The sequence below is a fragment of the Callorhinus ursinus genome, unplaced genomic scaffold, assembly GCF_003265705.2.
Source record: "Callorhinus ursinus isolate GAN/ISIS: 27379988/994484 unplaced genomic scaffold, GSC_fseal_2.0 scaffold3, whole genome shotgun sequence".
NCBI classification, from domain to species: domain Eukaryota; kingdom Metazoa; phylum Chordata; class Mammalia; order Carnivora; family Otariidae; genus Callorhinus; species Callorhinus ursinus.
The window spans coordinates 56,726,425-56,748,478 of record NW_027397065.1 but is presented as its reverse complement, the minus strand read 5'-3'; the positions used below and the strand labels follow the sequence as shown (position 1 = coordinate 56,748,478).

The window sequence follows — 22,054 nt, the reverse complement described above, 5'->3', positions numbered from 1 at the left end:
TACACGTAACCTGCTGAACATCATTAACTTAGCCTAGGCCACCTTAAATGTGCTCAGAATACTTGCACTAGCCTACAGCTGGGCAGTCAATCTAACACAAAGCTCTATTTTATGGTAAAGTTTTGAATATTTTCTGTAATTTATTGGATCCATGTTCAAAATTCCAAGTATGGTTTCTACTGAATGATTATCGCTTTTGCACCATTGCAAAGTAAAAATAATTACAAGTAGAACCATTCTAAGTTGGGTACCATCTGTATTCAATATCTGTATTTCTCTATATAAACTTAGTTTCCTTCCTTCATTGTTTGTGTTTTCTCCAGGTTTCTTTTTTTGTTTGTGCTGGAGGCTTTTCTCAAATATCTAGTGATCTTTCCCTGCCTGTTGATGTTTAAGAATAAGGCGGTGGGTAAAGTACACTGATCATATAAGCTGGCATCATAGCGGGGGACAGTAGTAATCCCTGAAACGCCAGAGTGCAGTCCCCACACGGCTGAGAGGACTGTTTCATCTCAGGACTCATCCAGAAGTTTACTCCTCCCAGAAAGAATGCCCAGTGTCATTGTGCCCTACTACTGTGGAAAATATAAAAGAAAGAAAGGGAAAAATGTGAGAGATGGGAAGACCAAGAGACCAAAAGAGAAAAACGTAGACAGACCAAGAGTCAAAGATGAGTGGATGAATCGATAAGGAAGGGTGTGTGTATGAATGTGTATGTGGGAGGAGGGGAAGGAGAGAGAGAGAGAGAGAGAGAGAGAGAATACACGATAATGATAATATATATTCATGGATGTTGGTGACATGAACTTAATGACCCTTCAACCAGAGACAAGCTGTGTGCAAATTTTGGCTAGAAAAAAGATGGCAATGGGGGAGAAGTCACATTAATAATTTTCTGGGGTTCATTATTATATTTTCATTCCATTACATCATTACTCCTAAAATACTCCTTTCTGTTATTTAAAGGCGATAAAATGAGCACCTTCCATCACCTCATCACTTATATGCACATTTCTCCTACTGTTTTCAAAGGGAGACCTATTGGCAGGTTTGGTTCAACCTGAAGTAAAAATTGAAAAAAAATTTTTTTTGTAATTACATGAATCTTTGCTTAGATTCTCTCTTCTACTGATTTTTATCTATTTTGGGATGATTTATGAGGCTGTGGTTGTTGGTGCATTAGAACTTTACCCACAGTAGTGACAGAGAAGTACTCACATGATGCTTATTTATATCTTTTTAAAAAGAAAATCTTTCTATTTAGAAGAATCAGAGATTAGAATGGGTTCAACACCCAATGGTATCCAGTTCTTACTGAGTCCTGCTAATTCTCATTTTTGTAACTGCTCTTTTGTTCTGGTAGGAAACTTTTTAGAGAAAGATAAGGAACAACTTGTGTGTGTGTGTGTGTGTTCCTTTATGGTGCAAATATTCTTGGATTTCATCTTTTTCAGTGTGTCAGTATTTAAGTGTAATAGATTTAGCAGTGTAACTCTGCCACTGGCTTTTTTTTTTTAAAGAATTTATTTATTTATCAGAGAAAGAGAGACAGAGGCAGGCAGAGGGAGAAGCAGCAGGCTCCTTGCTCAGCAAGGAGCCCGATGTGGGACTCGATCTCAGGACCCTGGGATCATGACCTGAGCCGAAGGCAGACGCTTAACCGACTGAGCCACCCAGGCGTCCCTGCCACTGACTTTTGAAACAACAGTTTTGTTTCCATGTTTGTAACCTTACCTATTTGATGAAAAATTATTGTACCTGAGAGGTTCTGGTTTGAATGACTACCTAGCTTTGGTGTATCTGTCTCTGTCTCTTATCTCCTTTCTATCTCTATTTTATATATTCATATACACACATTCATATGTGTGTGTTTGTATACACTCAGATATTTGAATGTTTCCTAGCATCAGCGTATGTTAGTATGTTAGCTACTTTTTAGAAAGTGAATGGTTTCTTGTTATTGATCATCTATAAAATGGCATGTTAATTCCTTCTCTTGTGAACACAGCTGTATTTATGTGTATATGAACATTTGTTCCCTTATCTTACCTCCTCAGAACTTCCTACTTGGACCTGTAATAGCGCTGACTCTTCTGACACCATTTGTTTCTCATGTTTTAAACATTATTGTTTATAAGACATCGATTCCCACTTCTTTCTCCATGCAAAGAGAAAACCAGTTTTGTTTGTGAAATGACCCTTAGTGAAAATGAGTTGACCTCCTTCCCAGGCCAGGGGGGAAAGCAAATTAGTTTAACCCAATCATGTGCCTTGTGCCAGTCGCCCACCTTCCCCTTCCTCCCTGTCCTGATCGATTCAGGGCTGGCTGTGGGACACACATCTGGCCTCTAAAGTACGAGTTTGCTGCTGCGAGACTTCTGGAACCGACTCCCATGCTCTTTTTTTTTTTTTTTAATTTTTTTAAAATTTTATTATGTTATGTTAATCACCATACATTACATCATTAGTTTTTGATGTAGTGTTCCATGATTCATTGTGTATAACACCCAGTGCTCCATTCAATATGTACCTTCTTTATCGCGTGGCATCAGGAAAATCCAAATCAAAACCTCGATGAGATACCACCTCACACCAGTCAGAATGGCTAAAATTAACAAGTCAGGGAACGACAGATGTTGGCGGGGATGCGGAGAAAGGGGAACCCTCCTACACTGTTGGTGGGAATGCAAGCTGGTACAGCCACTCTGGAAAACAGTATGGAGGTTCCTCAAACAGTTGAAAACAGAGCTACCCTATGACCCAGCAATTGCACTACTGGGTATTTACCCCAAAGATACAAACGTAGTGATCCGAAGGGGTACGTGCACCCCAGTGTTTATAGCAGCAATGTCCACAATAGCCAAACTGTGGAAAGAGCCAAGATGTCCATCACCAGATGAATGGATAAAGAAGATGTGGTACATATATGTACAATGGAATATTATGCAGCCATCAAAAGGAATGAAATCTTGCCATTTGCAACGACGTGGATGGAACTGGAGGGTATTATGCTGAGCGAAATAAGTCAGTCAGAGAAAGACATGTATCATATGATCTCACTGATTTGAGGAATTCTTCATCCCATGCTCTTAAAGAAAGAAGCACACACAGGAAGCCTCATGTCTGGATGTCATGTTGGGACTGCAGCAGCTACCCTGTGAACCACACAAGAAGTTAACCCAGAGGTGAGACTGGTATATCCTAAGAGAGCAAAGATGGGAAAAATCTGAGTCCTTGATGACATTGTTGACCTGCTGAATTAAACAATTAAACAATCGTGGAGTACTTCACCCTTATTCCCCCACCCCCAACAGCTATACTTCAGCATGCGTTTCTGTACTTAAAATCAAGGTCTTATTTTTTAAAGTTCATTCGGTTTGGATTTTTGACACTTGCAGCCGAAAGCGTCATTGGTGAAACATATTACTGCTTTATCTTTTATTTCCATTTTCCATAGTGATTATTAATACACTTGTTAACCCTCTTTTGGCGTTAAAGCCAGTGGAGTAAATGATAACCAGGTTATTTGTCTAGCATTGTTGCAATAATGATAAACCTTTGGAGAAATAAAAATCTAAAGGGTTTTTTGCAAAATTGATTTATCTACTTCCCGAAGGATCTCATTATTTCTTCCATCTCTGACAAATATTTATGGTACAGTATGATTTTCTTCTTTATCAGTTTAAAGTTGTATTAATCTTCACTTTGTTCAAGATGGTTTGAAGTAGATTACAAAGTGGAATGGCAAAAACTAAATTATGTTATGTCCGAAGCAATAAGAACAAACAATGTATGCTGACCTTTGGCTATTTATTAACATTTTGTAGACTTATCCCTGAGCTGTATTCAGAAATAGATATTTGGCATTTTATTAAAAGAAAAGAACTTTTGGAAAAGGTTTTCTGTTTCTCCACAGTGAATATATACTGACTTGAAAAGCACCTATAATAAAAGAAAATGTTCATGTTTTTCATTCTCTGATTATTGTTGATTGCAGAAACAAAATAAACAGGAACATTTTGGAATCTATTCAGATTCATACTGATTTTTATGTTAATATATGGAGATATTTTAAGAAGTGTACAAAATGGGTAGCATTTGTTAAAGATTCTTGGCCAAACAACCTACCAGGTTTTTTAATTACTGCAGTTGATTGTTTCTTCACTCATTCATTCAATAAGCCCTGTGGACCAGGCTCTACTGGCCCCCTTGAGTCTGGAGAAGTCCCAGTCCTCAAGACACTCACAGGTCAAGGGCCAGAGAAAGAGGCAGACGTTAAAATATATAATAATGTTACAAGTGACAGTACAGACAAGTGCGGGGAGCCTTGGGACCTTGTGGGATGGGAACCACATATAGAGCTGGTAGGGAGGAGGAGAAGGAAAGTTTTTATAGTGGTATGAGGAATCTTTAGGGGTGCCTGGGTGGCTCTGACTCTTGATCTCGGCTCAGGTCTTGATCTCAGGGCTGTGAGTTTGAGCCCCTTGTTGGGGCCTACTTAAAAAAAAAAAAAAAAGAAAAGTTAAAGTTGGTATAAGGAATATTTAAAATGGGAAAGTGAGAGGCACATAAAATGTTTTTAAAGAAGTTTTAATGTTAATATTGGGCTTGATCTTCATTTTGTTTTTATGTTCATGGCATGAGATTTATGTAATAAATTTGGTACAGTGCTATAATAGTAATAACAACAACTAAAATTTACTCAGTGTTTACCAGAGTGGTTAAGAGGGTGAGGATTGGATTTTGAATCCCCCTTCTGTCAGATACATGGTATGTGACTTCAGGTGTAGTAATTGTGCTGTATTTTCCTCATCACCCCCATAAAATGGGGGTGATGGTAGTTTGTATGTCATAGGGCTGTTGTGAGGTTGCGATGAGTTAAATCTCTAAGGGGTTAAGAGAAGTGCTTGGCATATCTTCAATGCTCATTAAACTTCAGCTATTATTGTTATGTGGACAATCTCAGTCTTTTCAATAATCTGACAAGGTAATTTGGTAGACAGTGTAACAGCCACCACACGTCCACATCCTCATTGTTGGACCAGTGAATATGTTCCCTTGCATGATACAAAGGCATTTGCCAATATGGTTAAACTGAGATTTTGAGATGGGGAGATTATCCTGGATTGCCATGGTGAGCCCAGGGTAATTACAAGGATCCTCATAAGAGGCAGGAGACGAGTCAGAGTAGCAGATGTAATAAAGGCAGCAGATGGGGAGAGTCTGAGATTTGCAGACTCTGTGCTGTTTACTGTGAAGGTGGAGGAAAACCATATGAGCCAAGGAATGTAGGCAGCCTCTAGAAGCTGGAAATGCAGAGACCTAGTTTTCCTCTCAAGCCTTTGAGGGGAATGTGGCCCTGCTGACAACCTCATTTTGGCTTGGTCACACCCATGTTGGAATTGTGTCATCCAGGACTACAAGATAATAATAAATGTGTGTCAGTTTAAGCCATTGAGTTTGTGGTAATTTGTTAGAGCAGCAATAGAAAACAAATAATAGATTTTTTACAAAGGAAGAAATGAGCCCTGGGTAGTGAAGTTCCTGGCAAGGTTTTTAGAGGTTGTGGGGTATGAGCAGGGTGTGTAGACTGATAGGAGTCACCAGGGAAGGACCTGGGCCTTCAGTTCTGTGTAGTCTGCAGCCCACTGATTTTAGCCTCCCTCCAGCTTACTGTGGCTCAAGTTCTGAACCTATCCAATGTCTTAAGGTGGCAAACTGCCTCTCTTCTCCTTGAGATACATTCTTACAGGTAGTCCACCACCAGAGTTTCTACTCTCTAAAATTACTTAACACTGTTCTGGCCCCTTTTCTTTTTTTGAAAGTGTTGGAAATTTTCTTTCCACTGATGGCTCCCCTTTTCTTCCTGTCCTCATGAATTTATGTCATTCCCCCCCCCCCACCCTTTGCTCTTCTTTTGGTAAGGGTTTATCAGGAAACCAAAATCAGTGGTCAGCCAGCCACGTTTAACCCAAGCAGCATATTAATTTTTGACCGATGGCAGTGCCTCCTCTCATTTCAGTACCCTCAAAAGACTGCAAACAGTAGCATAAATTCAGCCAAGACTAGCACGTGGTCTTTATGAAAAGCACCCACAGTTTTTGTTCTCTTTAGTAATCTTTTCATGTAATCTTTTTTTTTTAGTTCAAGTAAAATTAACTCTATATTATCTTAATGGTGGAGCAGTAGGCAGGAGACAAAATGCTCCTCCACACCCTGCCAAAATAGTCACAATGGATAAATTTCATAATTTTGGACAAATTTTTATGCATTCTCTTATCTTTTTATGAATTTTCTAAGAATTTACTCATACTTCCATGAACTCCTTCCCCATTTTGGGGGAGGAAAGGAAATTGCAATTCACACCTATTTGGGTGTGTGTACATCAGTGTCCTCATATTCATACAAACCTTTTCTTAAAACGAAATATTGCAAATAAAGATTACCAAAGTGGTCATTTGTTAGGGAAAAGATAATATGATTATCAAAATTTTAAAAATTTTTCTTTTTTAAAGATTTTATTTATTTATTAGAGAGAGCCTGAGAGTGAGCACAGGGTGGGGGAGGGGCAGGGGAAGAGGGAGAAAGAGTCTTAAGTGGACTCCGCACTGATTGCGGAGCTGCTGCGGGGCCCCACACCACTCAGCTCTACCTCACGACCCTCGGCTCAAGCCCACGACCCTGAGCTGAAACCAAGAGTCAGACGCTTAACAGAGTGTGCCACCCAGGTGCTCCCCAAATGTTTCTTTTTAAACGATTATTCAGACCACTGCGTTACAGGCAACAGTAACATGGCGAACAAGGAAGTGTTAATTAAGATAATATTTTTAAAAAGCTAGTATTTAAATTAAAATACATAGCATGTTTACCTTTTGACATATCGTAGCAAATTCCTGTGCCTGCATGTAGCTGGAAATTTTAACTATTAGGTTATCACAGCACAGATAGGTACAGAGTTGTTTTCTCATTCTCCTGTTAAGTACAAGAAGAATTCCGGCTTTTTCATCTGCTCTTTATAGATGAATACTATATTAGATCTTTACTGTAAGCTTTTGGTTCCCAGCTTTCTACTTGTAATTCTACCATTCCTCTTTTAACTCCCACTTGTGAAAGTACATGAATGAATGAAACTGACATTGTAGCAAGAATCTCAAGTTTATTATGCCTTACTAAAATGAGTAATTCTTGCCTCATCTTTGCTGTGCTTCAAAATGGCTATATGAGACTCTTGTGTTTCCACATGGAGGCTGAGAATTGTCAAGTCGGAGCCTTTTTTGAAGAAAAGAAGAAGCTGTTATTCCTTACATTAGAATTCTGTCAAATTACAAAGGAAGCTGGCTTGATGATGTTGTACAGAGCTTTCTAAGAGAGATAATAATTACATGATGTAGGATAGTTCTGATTTATTTATTATTTATTTATTTATTTTTATTTATTTTTATTATTTTTTTAAAGATTTTTATTTATTTTTTGAGAGAGAGCGAGAGCAGGAACACAAGCAGGGGGAGTAGGAGAGGGAGAAGCAGGCTTCCTGCTGAGAAAGGAGCCCGATGTGGGGCTCGATCCCAGGACCCTGGGATCATGACCTGAGCCGAAGGCAGAGGCTAAATGGCTGAGCCACCCAGGCGCCCCAGGATACTTCCAATTTTTTTTTTCTTTCTACTTTGCCTAGTTTTTATTTCTTTTTAAAAAATTTCTTATTGTTATGTTAATCACCATACATTACATCATTAGTTTTTGATGTAGTGTTCCATGATTCATTGTTTGTAGGATAGTTCCAATTTAATAGTTGTGTCAATACAGTGAATATCATGGTTCTTTACTTGCTCATCAAAGAGTTTGATGATTAAGTGAACTGATGCCTCTGCAACACTGAGATTCTCAGATTAAAGGAATTTGATACAATGTTTAGTTTCTTGCTACTAATGAATGTAAGGTGTGTTTGAATAAATATATTGTAAGTTTACCATGTGTTTTATATTTATTACATTATTGGTTCATTTGACAAATAGAGATTGCACACCCACCGTGTGTCAGCCACTGTTCTCAGCGCTGTGTTAACAGTAGTGAACAAGGCAAAGTAGGCAGGGTATGATCATGTTGGGCATTTTAAGAAATTTGAATTTTATTCTAACTACACAGGAGGTCATTGGAGGGTTTTAAGCAGGAAAGTTACAGAATTCGTAAATATATAAACAAGTTATATTAATTTATAAATAGATCACTTTGGCCTCTCTGCACACAATGGCTATTTTGGAAGATGGGATCGAGGCATTATTGAGGTTCAGGGGAAAGCTGATGTGGCTTGCCTTGGGGTTAAAGACGAGGAAATGCAGAGCAGTGGATAGTTTCCAAAAGTGGTGTCAGATGTGGGGGCGGGTGAGGGAAGGAAAGGAGTAATCCCGATTGCATAGTTTTTGGCCTGAGCAAGTATTTCTATGGTAAAGATAGAGAAGTCTAGGAAGGAGCCGGTTTGGGAGTAGTAGAATAGGGAATGAACAGCTAGCTCAGATAGGAAGTTCGATTTTTACCTGGAGTTCAAGTGGGAAGTCAGAGTAAGAAGAAGGGATTTGAGGTTTGTTGAAATAGAGGTGATATCTAAGCCCAGGAACAGATGATGTAACATTTATGCAGATAGAGAAGAGGTTGCAGGAACATTGCATAATTTAGAGGTCAAGCAAGACGATGGGTTAAGCCACTGAAACTAAAGGCAGGAGCATAGACCTAGAAACTGAAAGAGTATGGTGTCATGGAAGCCAAGAAAGAAAGTGTTGCAAGAAAGAGAACGTCATTAACTGTCCAGTGCTAATGAGAGTTCATCTGTGATAGAGAGAAGTGATCGTTGGCTTTGGGGTCATGGAGGTTGTTGATTATATTAACAGGACAGAACTATGGTAGCTTGGAAGAATTACAAGTAGATTATACCAGAGTGTGTTTGGATGCGGATGGAAACGATTCAAGAGGTGAGGGGAATTTGTTGATGACAAACAGGCTGATTTCCCATGGGAAGTTGTTGAGAAATTGAGGGTATCATCATCGAGGAATCATACAGCTGTGACCAATTAAAATTAATTTTAAAATCTGGGAGCTTGACCATCCGTAAGAACTTTGGTAAAACTCAATGAATTTTTGCACAATTTTACAATTTCACAGTTTCACTGTCAGGGTCTAACTCGGGCAGTGGTTTGCATTCATTCAGTAGGGATCTAGGCCATGTGTCAAGGGAAGTTGTGTGTTTTGGGTCCCTCTTGCTCCCCTGTTTCCAGTTCCTCAAGCTCCAGGGTCTTCACGTAGTAATTTGGCTGCAATTAACAAAAAGCTTATAATACCGTTGGCTTAAGTGGGAGGTTTTTTCCTTGGCATGTAGGTCTTTCAGGGGTGGCCTGCTCTGGGACCCAGGCCCTTTCCTCTCATCCCTTCCTTATGGGCCAAGGTGTGGTATTCCTGTTCCTGACAAGGAGGAAGAATGGAGAAAGACAGCAGTAAAGGTACAGTTACCAGCTGCCTTTTAGAGGAGGATCCCAGGATCTGCTACAGGATGCTTTTGTGTATACCATATTGACCAGAATGTGATCATATCATAATTCCTGGATGCAGGGGAAACTGGAGCAGATAGTCTTGACTTGGGGGAGGCATGTTCCGAGGTAAATATCAGATTTCTATAGAAAAGCGTACGAATAAATATTGGATCAATAACCCCTGACACCACGAAGGTCTGTATTTCCTTGAAACAGACCATGCTTTTGAGATCATCTTTCTTCTTTGCCTCCCCCTCAGCCTAGCTATTTGACATGGATCTTTGATAATGAGAAAATGGGCTCCCTCCCTCCTAGCTGAGCAGTGCTGGGGTGCAAGTCTTACTGGGCAGACAGAGTGCAAGCTGGATAATGGCTCTCTTGGGAGCCCGTAGCCTGGAGCCCTTTTGCAGCGCACAATTTGCACAGCCAATAATGGCACTCCTTTTTCCTTGCTCTAACACATCTTTTGTGTCCTCCGCTGCTTGTGGGGAGAAGAGCAATCTAGTGATCTAACAAAGTGATTTATAAGAGGTAAAAATAATTGGTTTTTTACCTTCCTCAGGGATTATGTATGAAACATTTTTGAGTTGGAATAAAATCCTTCCAGTCCTTTAATATCTCGCTGTGCAAAACTTTTCAATAGCAGTTGTTGTGCTCTTAAGAGAAGTCTGTCTTTCTTACTGTAGTTTTTGTTAGGAGACTGTAGCAGTGGGTGCCTCCTGGGTTTCAGAAAACATGCCATTTAAACACTAGTGGGTGCAGGAGACTTAACTGTTTAAAATTTTATGTATGTATGTATGTATGTATGTATGTATTTATTTGGCAGAGGTCGTGTTAGCTTTTGTCATGCAGTCCTACCCTGATAGATGACTGACTTATTTTTTTTACGTTTTTTTTTTAAAGATTTTATTTATTTATTTGACAGTGAGAGAGGGAACACAAGCAGGGGGAGTGGGAGAGGGAGAAGCAGGCTTCCCGCCGAGCAGGGAGCCAGATGCGGGGCTCGATCCCAGGACCCCTGAGGTCATGACCTGAGCTGAAGGCAGATGCTGAACGACTGAGCCACCCAGGCGCCCATAGATGACTTATTGAAATATGGAAAATTGGCCAGCAGTTTCAGAAGCATTAAGCTAATTGTGGCTTGTGTTATGTTCCACTCATTCAGTAATTTATCTCAGAGCACAGGACTTTTTTTTTTTTTTTTAAAGTAAGCTCTATGCCCAACGTGGGGTTTGAACTAAAGACCCCACGATCAAGAGTCACATGTTCTACCCACTGACCCAGCCAGGTGCCCCCCAGAACTGACGTTCTTGAGAGACTGTTCAGTTCACTGAATCTTCCCTTCCGTTTTCTCTGAATTCCTGACGTCAGGTGCCTGTGACTTCTTAACCGTTGTATTGTTCTCTGCCTTCCTTTGTCTGCAGTTGATTAGTTCAGGTGGATGGGGAATATAGTGGAAATAGCCTATACTAATATGGGAATGAGATTGATAATATTTCCTGGCTGAATCTTTCTCCTTCCTTGGTAACTTTTTAGAATTTTTTTCCCCCACGCAATAGGGTCTTATTTAGCAAGACTGAGTGAATTAATAGACAATGTTTTCCCTATAGTGAAAAGAAAAGTTCTTACTGGTTGATAAGAAATCATGCCTTTGTATGCAACATGTAATGATTAAATAAAACTGCTAAAGCTGTGTGCTGATTTTTCGGTCTTTTTTTCCCCAAGCAGTTCTTATAATGTACTCTTTCTTTTTTTGACATATTTCTTATTTTCTGTTTATCCGTATCATGCTCTAAAACTTCTGTAGCTTTGGAATAGTATTAAGGAATGTGACTAAGTAGATGAATCGGCTTTTATTTTTCATGTCCAAGCTGTTCCCTTTTTCATTCTGTCCAATTAAAATATGTTAACAGTTTTCATAATGAATGTTTCAGTGTAATATTTGAAGGAGGAAGGACAGCTGGACTGAACAGTTTTTCATGAAAGTTTTGGGATTACTGAAATCTTTAAAATTACAGGCATGCCTCATTTTATTGTGCTTTGCAGATATTTCATTTTTTACAAATTGAAGGTTTATGGCAACCCTATGTGTTGACTAAGCCCATCGGGATCATTTCCCCAATGTCATTTACTCACTTTGGGTCTCTCTGTCTCATTTTGGTAATTCTTGCAACGTTTCAAACTTTTTCATTGTTATATTTGTTATGGTGATCTGTGGTCCGTGATCTTTGATGCTACTGTTATAATTATTTTGAGGAGCCATGAACTGCGCCCATTAGATGGGGAACTTTATGGATAAATGTGTGTGTTCTGACTGCTTCACTGACTGTTCCCGGTCTCTCTCCCTCTCCTCCAGCCTCCCTATTCCCTGAGACCCAACAGTATTAAAATTAGACCAGTTAATAACCCTGCAATGGTCTCTAAGTGATTAAGTGAATGGAAGAGTCACACGTCTCTCACTTGAAATCAAAAGCTGGAAATCATTAAGCTTAGTGAGAAAGGCACGTCGAAAGCCGAGGTAGGTCAAAAACTAGGCTTGCCTTTTGCACCACTAATTAGCCAGGCTGTAAATGGAAAGGAAAAGTTCTTAAAGAAAATTTCGGGTGCTACTCCAGTGAACACACAAATGATAAGAAAGTGAAACAGCTTTATTGCTGATTATAGAGAAAGTTTGAGTGGTCTGGATAGAAGATCAAACCAGCCACAGTATTCCCTTAAGCCAAAGCCTAATCCACAGCAAAGACCTAACTGTTCAATTCCGTGAAGGCTCAGGAAGGTGAGGAAGCTGCAGAAGCAGAGTCTGAAGCTAGCAGAGATTGGGACATGAGGTTTCAGGGAAGAAGCCGTCTTCGTAACGTCAAAGTGCAGGGAGAAAGCAGCAGGTGCCGATGCGGAAGCTGCAGTAGGTTACCCAGATCTAGCCAAGGTCAGAACGTGGCTACACTAAGTGGCCGATTTTCAGTGGGCACGAAACAGCCTTATGTTGGAAGAAGAAGCCATTTAGGACTTTCATAGCTACACAGGAGAAGTCAGTGCCTGGATTCACAGTTTCCAAGGACAAGCTGACCCTCTTGTGAGGGGATTAACGCAGCTTGTGACTTTTAAGTTGAAGCCAGTGCTGTTCCACTATTCTGAATATCCTGGGGCCCTTAAGAGTGATGCTAAACTTACTCTGCCTGTGTTCTGCAAATGGAACAATAAAGCCTGGATGACTGCACATCTGTTTACAACATGGTTTACTGAATATTTTAAGCCCACTGTTGAGACCTCAGAAAAAAAAAAAACGACTTCTTTCAAAATATTGCTGCTCATTGACAGGGCACCTGGTTGCCAAAGAGCCCCTCCGATGGAGGCACGCAACGAGATGAATGTTGTTTTCATGCCTGCGAACACAGCATCTTTTCTGCTGGAGTCATTTCAACTTTAAGTCTTATTACTTAAGAAATACATTTCGTAAAGCCTTAGCTGCCAGAAACAGTGATTCTGTGATGAAACTGGGCAAAAGAAACTGAAAACCTTCTGGAAAGGATTCAGCATTGTAGCGACCTTTAAAGACATTCCTGATTCCAGGGAAGAAGTCAACATGACAGCATGGCCAGGTGCTTGGAAGCAGGTGATTCCAGCCCGGATGGAGGACGTTGAGGGGTTCCAACTTCCCGTGGAGGAAGTCACTGCAGATGTGGTGGAAACAGCAGGAGAACCAGAATTAGAAGTGGAGCCTGCATGTGTGATGGACTTGCTGCCAGTCTTGCCATAGAACTTTCACGATGAGGACTGACTTCTTACGGATGAGCAAAGAAAGTGGTTTCCTGAGATGGAATCCGCTCCTGGTGAAGATGCTGCGAAGATGGTTGGAATGACGGCCAAGGATTTAAAAGATCACATGAACTAAGTTGGTAAATCAGTGGCACGGTTTGAGGGGATTGATTCCAATTTTGAGAGAAGTTCTCCTGCTGACAAAAGACTATCATACAGCATCTCATCTACAGAGAAATCATTCGTGAAAGGAAGAAGCCGCGAATGCGGCGGATCATTGCTATCTTATTTTAAGAAACTGCCACAGCCACCCCCGCCTTGCGCAGCCACCACCCTGATCGGTGAACAGCCATTAACATCAAGGCAAGACCCTCCATCAGCAGAAAGATTACAGCTCACTGAAAGCTCAAATGTTGGATAGTGTTTTGTAACAACAAAGAATTTTTTTTTATTTTTATTTTTTTAAGATTTTATTTATTTATTTGACAGAGAGAGACACAGCGAGAGAGGGAACACAAGCAGGGGGAGTGGGAGAGGGAGAAGCAGGCTTCCCGCTGAGCAGGTGTCCCGATGTGGGGCCCGATCCCAGGACCCTGGGATCATGACCTGAGCCGAAGGCAGATGCTTAACGACTGAGCCACCCAGGCACCCTCAACAAAGTATTTTTTAATTAAGGTGTGCACCTTGTTCTTTTAGACATAATGCTGATGCAGACCTAATAGGCTACTGTATAGTGTAAATAAAATTTTATATGCATTGGGAAACAAAAATTTGTTTGGTTCACTTTATTGCATGCTTTATTTGCTTTAATGCAGTAGTCTGGGCCTGAACCTGCAAGATCTCCAAGGCATGCCTGTATGGATATTTGTTTTTCTCTGCCGTTAATTTCTAATGAAAGGCATTGGAAAACTGAAGTTCTATAGTTAATGGAGAGTTTCAAACTAATTAAATTTTACAGTAAGCCAAATGTGTTAATAATGTTAAAAGATGCTGTGGTATAGACTTCTGTAAGTTCACCAAATTCCTTTCCTTCTGGGCACACAGCTAGACCACATTTTCCAGCCTCCCTGGCACTTAGGTATGATCATACACTTGAGTTCCTGAGAATGGGGTGTGGATGGAAGTGATGTATGTCACTTCAGGGCTTTGACCATGAAACTTTTCTTCTTGACTTTCATGCACGTTTGTTTCTTGCACGTGTGGATTGAGTGTAAGAGGAGGATGAAGCCTTAGCAGATTGTTGGGCACAATAGTTTAACAAGCCTTGGCCCTCAGTGACTGGAGCAGGATCTCCTGCTCTTCTCCATATTCTGTGATATGGATGAGAAGTCAGCATCTGTTGTGTTAAACTACTACTGATGTAAGAATTGATACCAAAAGGTATATGCTTCTCCGTTGTCTTGGGACCTTGGAATCCATCTGTGTGTTCGGGAAGACATAGGATTTAGTGAACACAGGACATTGCCTCTCCCAGAGATTATTTGCCCAATTTTTCAGGCATGGATGTTTTGTGTACTTAAAGATATTACGCATCTCATGTTACCCCAGACCTTTCCTAACCCTGCAGAATGATGTGAATGGTGTACTCGCTAAGAATGTTTGGGACAGTGCAGCAGCAAGGAGGCATTTCAGTTCACTCTAAATCATGAGTATTTCTGCAGCAGATAATTAACATTGGTAATTGTTTTGTTTTATAGCCAGCTTACTGGAATGATCCGTAATGTGGCTTGGCAACAGTCAACAGCTATCAGATGCCATTTGAAATAATTTACTGATTAGAGATAACTTATTATTTCTTGCCCATCCTTTTCACTCTATGAATGTTAAAGTTTATTTTTGCCTCTTAAATATGGTAATAGCTTTTACTTTCCATGCAAATATTGGCAATAAGCTCAAAATTCCTTTCCCTTGTGAGTCAACTTTCAGATTCCTTTAATGGATGATAATTTTTTAAATGTTATCATTTGTTCTCAGATGGTTGTTTTAAAAACTTCCTTCAGAGTCCTGAAGTGACGTCTGGTCTTAGGAAGCATTGGTTAGCTATTAGATTTCTCCTTCTTGCACTCTTGTCCAAGGGTTTTGAGTTCAATGTATTCTCTACTAGGAATAGATTGTTCTCTCTCATTTTCTAGATTAAATAGTTGCCTTCTCAAGACTTTGATGATGGTGATATAATCGTGATGACAATGATGATGATGATTTAACATTAATATGGTTAAGTGGATAGCAAAATGTTTGGCTAGCAGAGGCCTTTCTCTTTGAAAAGAAGTGATGGTTTATTCTTGGCTGATTTACATTTAATTTCATTTAGGTGGTTTGGGTTTGCATGAATACTAGGTTCTTGTGCTAATTTCATCACTTTCTTGCTATATGGTATCAAATAAATCTTTTAACCTCTATTTGCTTTCTTGTTCATTCATACCTATAATGTGAGAAGTTAAGAAGCTCTTTAAAGCTCCATAATGGTGTGATCCATTGAATTTATGATTTACCCATGGCAGGTAGTACCTTTTTGCTTGGTGGTGATAATCCTACAATCAGAGGTAAGAATAAGTTCTTGAGGAAGGAATAGAACAAAAAAGAAAACTGAATGAGAAAAATAAAGGAAACATAAGAAGAAAATATGCATTATTAGGGAATATTTCCAGATTTCCCCAAACAGGTTTATTTCTATTCCTTCTTAGATTTAAAACAAAAACAAAAACAAAAACAAAACCCTCTTTTAGGAAGAAGGAAGGGAAATTTTAAAAATACTTCTTCCCAATCAAAGGTTTAATTCCTAGAGACGTTGAAATATTTTTTAAAATATATTTACAAGGAATTTAGTGTCCTTTTTAAATTTTAAGTAGAGAGTTTCAATTTCTCCAGAAGAAATTATTCTCTTTGGGTCAACCTCCATCTGTGCAATGACATGCCTGTAAATATTCTTCAGGACCAACTGTAAAAATTCTTGGAACTATGATTGTCTCTTCAGATTACATGCCTTTCCTTTTTGCTTTTGGAATGAACAAACAAATATATTGCTTGGTGAAATTGATTGTATGTGTGAAAATGGATTCTTTACTTTTACCTACCTTAATAAGCGTGCAGATTGCTAACTTTTCAGTAGACGCGTTTAAAATACATTATAGCTATTCAAATGTTAAAATAAAATTCCACCTAATCAAATATGTTGTTTTGTTTCCCTTTAAATGATACAGTACATGGGCCAGCACGGCAAAGGAAAAAAATCATTTTAGTTACCCTTTACTGAAGACAGAATTTGATTGATTCAGAAAGGAATTTGTACCTACATGAAATGATATTGACGATGTAATATGTTAGATGGATAAGAACCACAATTGTGTCCATCGAAGTGACTGTCCATGATAAATGGTGAAATGTTAGGTATTCTTCCCTCCTCTACTCATCTGCCTACAATGTAATTTTTCATTAATGGGAAATATTGTAATCATGTTAATTGTTTTTAAAATTTTTTTGGTAAAAAATACACATGACAATTTTGGCTGTATATAATACTCTTCTAGTCAGTGTTTTTGTTGTTATCATTGTAGAAGTTTTTTGATTGGACTAGTAGTTTAATACCAGTTAAATGAATACCAGTTTTTCTTTATAAAGCATTTTATATAATGTTTATGTATGTGTCTGTTAGCTAGAGGTGAATTTTGGTTGATGTCTAAAGTGAGAAGAACAACCAGTGAATTATTTACCTAGTTATATATATATTTTTTAAAGGTTTTATTTATTTGATAGAATGAGAGCGAGAGTACGAGCAGGCGGAGCAGCAGAGGGAGAGGGAGAAGCAGGCTCCCAGCTGAGCAGGGAGCCTGACATGGGGCTCCATCCCAGGACCCTGGGATCATGACCTGAGCCGAAGGCAGACACTTAACCAGCCAAGCCACCCAGGTGCCCCTACCTAGTTATATTTTTAACAAGAGACTTCCACATAGGCTCAAATAACAATCTTATCTTCGAGTCATCACTATTAATCTGGGAAATTACTGGCCAACTAGTGCATCCTAACATGAACACATGTTCGGTCAGTTCATGTCTATGAAATTCAAACGTAATTTCCTGTGTTTACTGTTAATAATGGCTGTTAATTAAAACAAATTAGTGGTCTGCATAACACAAATTACAGAGTAAATTATTAATTTACTAACTGTTTTTTTCCACAGTAGACCTTTTCAGTTGTTTATACAGGTTTTACAACACTGGTACTCAGAAAAGGGTTTATAGCTAAGTTACAACAGCAGTAGAAGATCTGGTAGGTCTTAAGCCAGTCCTTCTGAAATCTCACCAGTATGTTCTATTCTGCGGGTAGTTGTGTTTCGAAATGGCAGTGCTGGTGTTGGTTGGCCTTCTCAGTTTGTAAGCAGTCCTGCTTAGATAGCTTTTCCAATTGGGTGCATATCTGCATTCCTTTGAGTTGTGACTGTCCTGTCTTGAAGCCTCCCTTAGAGCCTGATCTTGATCTTGTGTGGCTGTACCGCTGACTCCCACAGGGTTCCTGCCCCTCTGTTTGGGAAGCTGTGGCAGCTTGATTGCTTTCTATGTGGCGATTTTCCTGTGATGCCATGTTGCTTCAGGTTGCCCCCCTCCCTACTTTATTTTTCTTTGGAAAAAGGTTCTCTCAGTGGTGTCAGACAGATCTGGGTTTGAAGCTTCACTTTTTCTCTTAGTAGGGCATGACCCGGGGAGTGTCTCAAAGCTTGGGAGTCCCTGTTTCCTCAACTACATAGTAAGAGTGAATGTATGGCTTCTTAAAAAATGACATAATTAGGTGCGTGTTACATAAAAGGTGTTCAGTAAAAATTTGTTGAAGTCTGTGGAAACGCTTTCATTAGCTATCTTCCAGCTTTATGTCTTTTTCCATTTTATAAATGTGTTTTTACTGGTAGGAGTATCTCACATTTGATTTCAGAATCTGAGAGGGGAGGCTGTTTTCTTCTCCTTTAACCACATTGATTAGCATCACCAACCACTGTAAAGCATGTTGCATATTACCAATGATGTCTCCATTAAAAATTCCGTTGGGAACAAAGCTCCATTTAATAAAGTTGGCTTGGGCACAGAGATGATTCAGAAAGTTCCCTTTCCCCAGTGCGGGAAAACTCACAAGGGAGCTGCTTTTTTGCTGGTCTCATGTAGACTTGCTGGCTTCTGAATATTCTCTCAGAAGGGCGGGACCACCAAGGATTGCTCAGACAAGTCCTATCCAAGTGTAAGAGGCACTGCTCAGGACTTGGCACTGTGGATCATCTTTGTCCCCATGCGGTAGACCTTTCTCAAAGGGCAGAAGCCAGGCACCTCTGTATGCCCAAAAGGAAAAGGGTAGACATGTACTGGGGAGGGAATTCACATCATAGAACAACACATCACTCTGCATTTTATATTCTTTCTTTTTGTGGACCTAACCGAAAGAGTGGTCATTAGAAACTACTCTCCCCTGTAAGGGTAAGGCAGTCCCACGCCATGGGGGTAAGGATGACATTTACAGTCGTAAATCAAACTAATCTGAGATTTCTCAGGGCCTTTTAGGTTGGTAAGAAAAGCACAGGCACTTTCTTTGTACTTGTGTTTTGTGAGTGACAGAGGGTTGCCCCGATGCTTGTTTTGGTAATCATTTTATCCTCAGCTCCTCATCAGCAGGGCTGTAGTATTTTTATGACCACCTCCCCTTCTTTTAATGAACATCCGAGCTACTTCCTTGTGCAGAATGCTGTAGGCACATTTGGACACATTGTGAGTCAGCCCTGGCTCTCGCGTGCCAAGTACTCTGTTGGAGTTCACCCAGTGCCTGCACCTATTGCTGCTGCTTCCCATGGGGCTTGGCTTCCTCTGGAAAAGATGGACACTGATCCAGCCAAGCTCTATCCCACTTTCATGGTCATCTTTTGTGTGTAGATACTGTGCTTTGATCAAATTAGTGGCAAGCGTTTTGGTCAAACTTGTGGCAAGGATAGATGTGGACTATATTTTACAAAACGTAAATACTTCAGGTAGTCTATGTTACTTGTAGGCTTTCCATTCTTTTCAGCAGAATATGTTAAGGCAGATTATGATTTGCACCTTCCAGTGTGCCATTGGTCACAGATACTGCCAATACCTAGAGGAATAAAATACAGTCTGTGCCCTCCACATTTAGTTTGAAAGCTCTAAGCCTAGAAAATGAAAATTTTGAAGAATGCGCGTGGCGTGTTTAAATTCCTCCACTCCTTTTCTTTCACCCCTTTACAGATTTCTGTGGGAAACTTTCGGTCCCTGCACCGATGCTGGCAAGTCATGTGCCCTTGTTTTATGCTTCGGTTTATGGTGTCATCTTCCTAAAGAGCATTTGTCACAGATGTAGTTTTCATTTATTTCGGACATATTTTTATTGTATTTTCCTTGGCCAGACTTGAAACTTCCTGAGGTTGGGGGCTGTGTCTATTTTAATTCAGCTGTGTTGGCCCAGGGTAGGTCTTCAATAATCATTTACTCTGTGACTGGCTGAATGAACGTATGAGTTCTGACTATTAATGATGGGTGGGAACTAATCATTGAATATAGTTCCTTTTGACTTCTTTTCACTCTGAGTATGAATGTCATTTCTCTCAAGGGTTTAATATTTGCTGTATTTATAAAACCTCTCATGTGCTTTTAAAAGTTCTCTTTTGTTTTGTAGTATTTTTTAGCCATAATAGGATAATGACTTTGAATTGCTTCCTCAGAGGCATGTTTGTAAATGTCAGGGGTGGTTGAGATGGTGCATGTTTGAGAAGGAAGGTCTCGGGACTAGAGCTGGGCAGACATGACCATTGCCAGCATTAGTTCTGTGTCGCTTTTCTAACGTGGAAATAATTAAGGCTTAAGCATTTTCCTTTCAATTCTAATGAATATTTCTAAGCCATTATCTTGTTTCCTCTGTTAAATGACAGCATCCTGGGAAGAAGCTTTATTGATATTTGCAGTTTTAGATCTCAGACCGCATATAGGTGGTGGATTACATATAGGTGATGAAAGGATGCTATTGCAATTAGACTGACTTCAAAGAATGATTTGAATTTTGAGGGATCTCTGAATCAGCTCATTAAAAATGGTAAAAATGATTCTGTTGATCTTAACACTGAGTTCTGAGAAACATTTGTCATTTGATACTTACACATAATCCTTAAATTGACATCATTCTCATATTCTTTTTCTTCTCTAATATCCTGAGTGCAATTTAATTGATGGCTGTCTCAGCTTCACTTTTGCTTTTTTGTCAAAATATCTATTTGTGTGTTAGGTTCTTGTTTTTGTAGGAATCACATTTTCAAAATCAATGGCCTACAGTTTCTTCAGTTCTTAAAACTATAGACTTGTTTTTTTCTTTTTCTGTCTTTCTCTCTTCCTCCCTTCCCCACCACCCTCCCCCTGCCTTCTTTCTTTTTTGGCACCCACATGAGACTTTGGCTACTCCCCTCCCAGAATTAGTTGTCTTTCCTTTCACAAGAATGTCTGATTTAAAAATATTTCTCAAAGATAAAAAGTAAAACTAATGTTTTAATATCAAGGAAGTTAAATATTTTTTAAATGGATAGCTTCCCCAACAGAATTGAAAATTTTGCATAACTTACAAAGTATAATTTTGATATCACTCAAAAAGAAATTTTATATGGAGTATTTTAGAGTTTTTCCATATCCTTTCATATGGGAGATATCTGTATGTTAACTTTGCAGAATATTTAATAATGTGATGACACAAAACAAAGATCTTCACTGAGGTAGATAAAGATAACTAAGAGCTCATTTTAAAAATATTGAATGAAGATTTAAAACATTTTTTCTCGTAAATGTAGTAATTTTATGGTCCAGTCTTAGGGTACACATGTAAGTGTGTGGTTGTTGAACCTTGCTCCTCTTCTAAAGCGAAAATCTCATTCATTTAAAAAGATCCAAGTTGGACACATTTTGCTTTCATTGCTCTGGCAACTATGTACTAAGTAAAAGTAGTTTAAACAGTCACCTCATCATTAAAAGAACTTTCCTTTGCTAACTAATACTGACTTGCAAAACTGATGCCAAATAGAGTTAGATGGGTTTCCTTTCATAAACGGTGCTTTGCTAAGGAAACAAAATATAGAGGAAGAGTAATTTTTTTTTTTTTTACATTAGGTTATTAAGTACATTTCATGATTGTTTAAATTGATCATTTCTGACTTGGATCAACAGCTGGTGTTCTGCGTACAGATGTTAATAAATAATGCTGTGTACAAATTCAATTAAATAATCGTGAAAATGGTAAAATTTAATGAAAGGCATCTAGATCAAAGGAAACCTAAGTTTTGGACCAAATGCTTTGTAACCAAAGACAAATTGATAGACCTCTCTACACCTTAATTTCCTTACCTATAAAATAAGAGACCCAGATAGATGGTCCATTTTTATGACTATAATTTTATGAGTGTTATGGGAATAAATTTTATTTCCGTTTGCAGTTCAGAAAGGTAACTCTTTTTGAATTATTTCTTTTCAGTTAGGTATGAATATCTCCTGCAGGCATCTTCCATCCATCTCTTCCAGATTAGCTGTCTTAAATGTTTTTCCTTCCCTTTCTTACCGATAAATTTGGACTCTTTCTTGACACTGATGACAACTTCAGTATCCTTGTCACCTTGCAGACTTTAAACATAAAAATACTCATTGGTTTTAAAAGGAGAAAAAGGTATATATTAGGACTATGAAGCCTGGCCTTGAAACATTTCCTCTCTTTTATTAAATGTCTGTTACCTGAACAGAATTTATTTTAGGATGGG

The 22,054-nt window shown here is 39.1% G+C and overlaps 1 protein-coding gene across 3 annotated transcripts in view; it reads left to right on the top strand.

Annotated features, from left to right (window-relative positions):
• Positions 1-22,054, top strand: part of PARP8 (poly(ADP-ribose) polymerase family member 8) — a 172,779-nt gene that overhangs the window by 50,283 nt on the left and 100,442 nt on the right. The gene's annotated exons all lie outside the window — the stretch shown is intronic.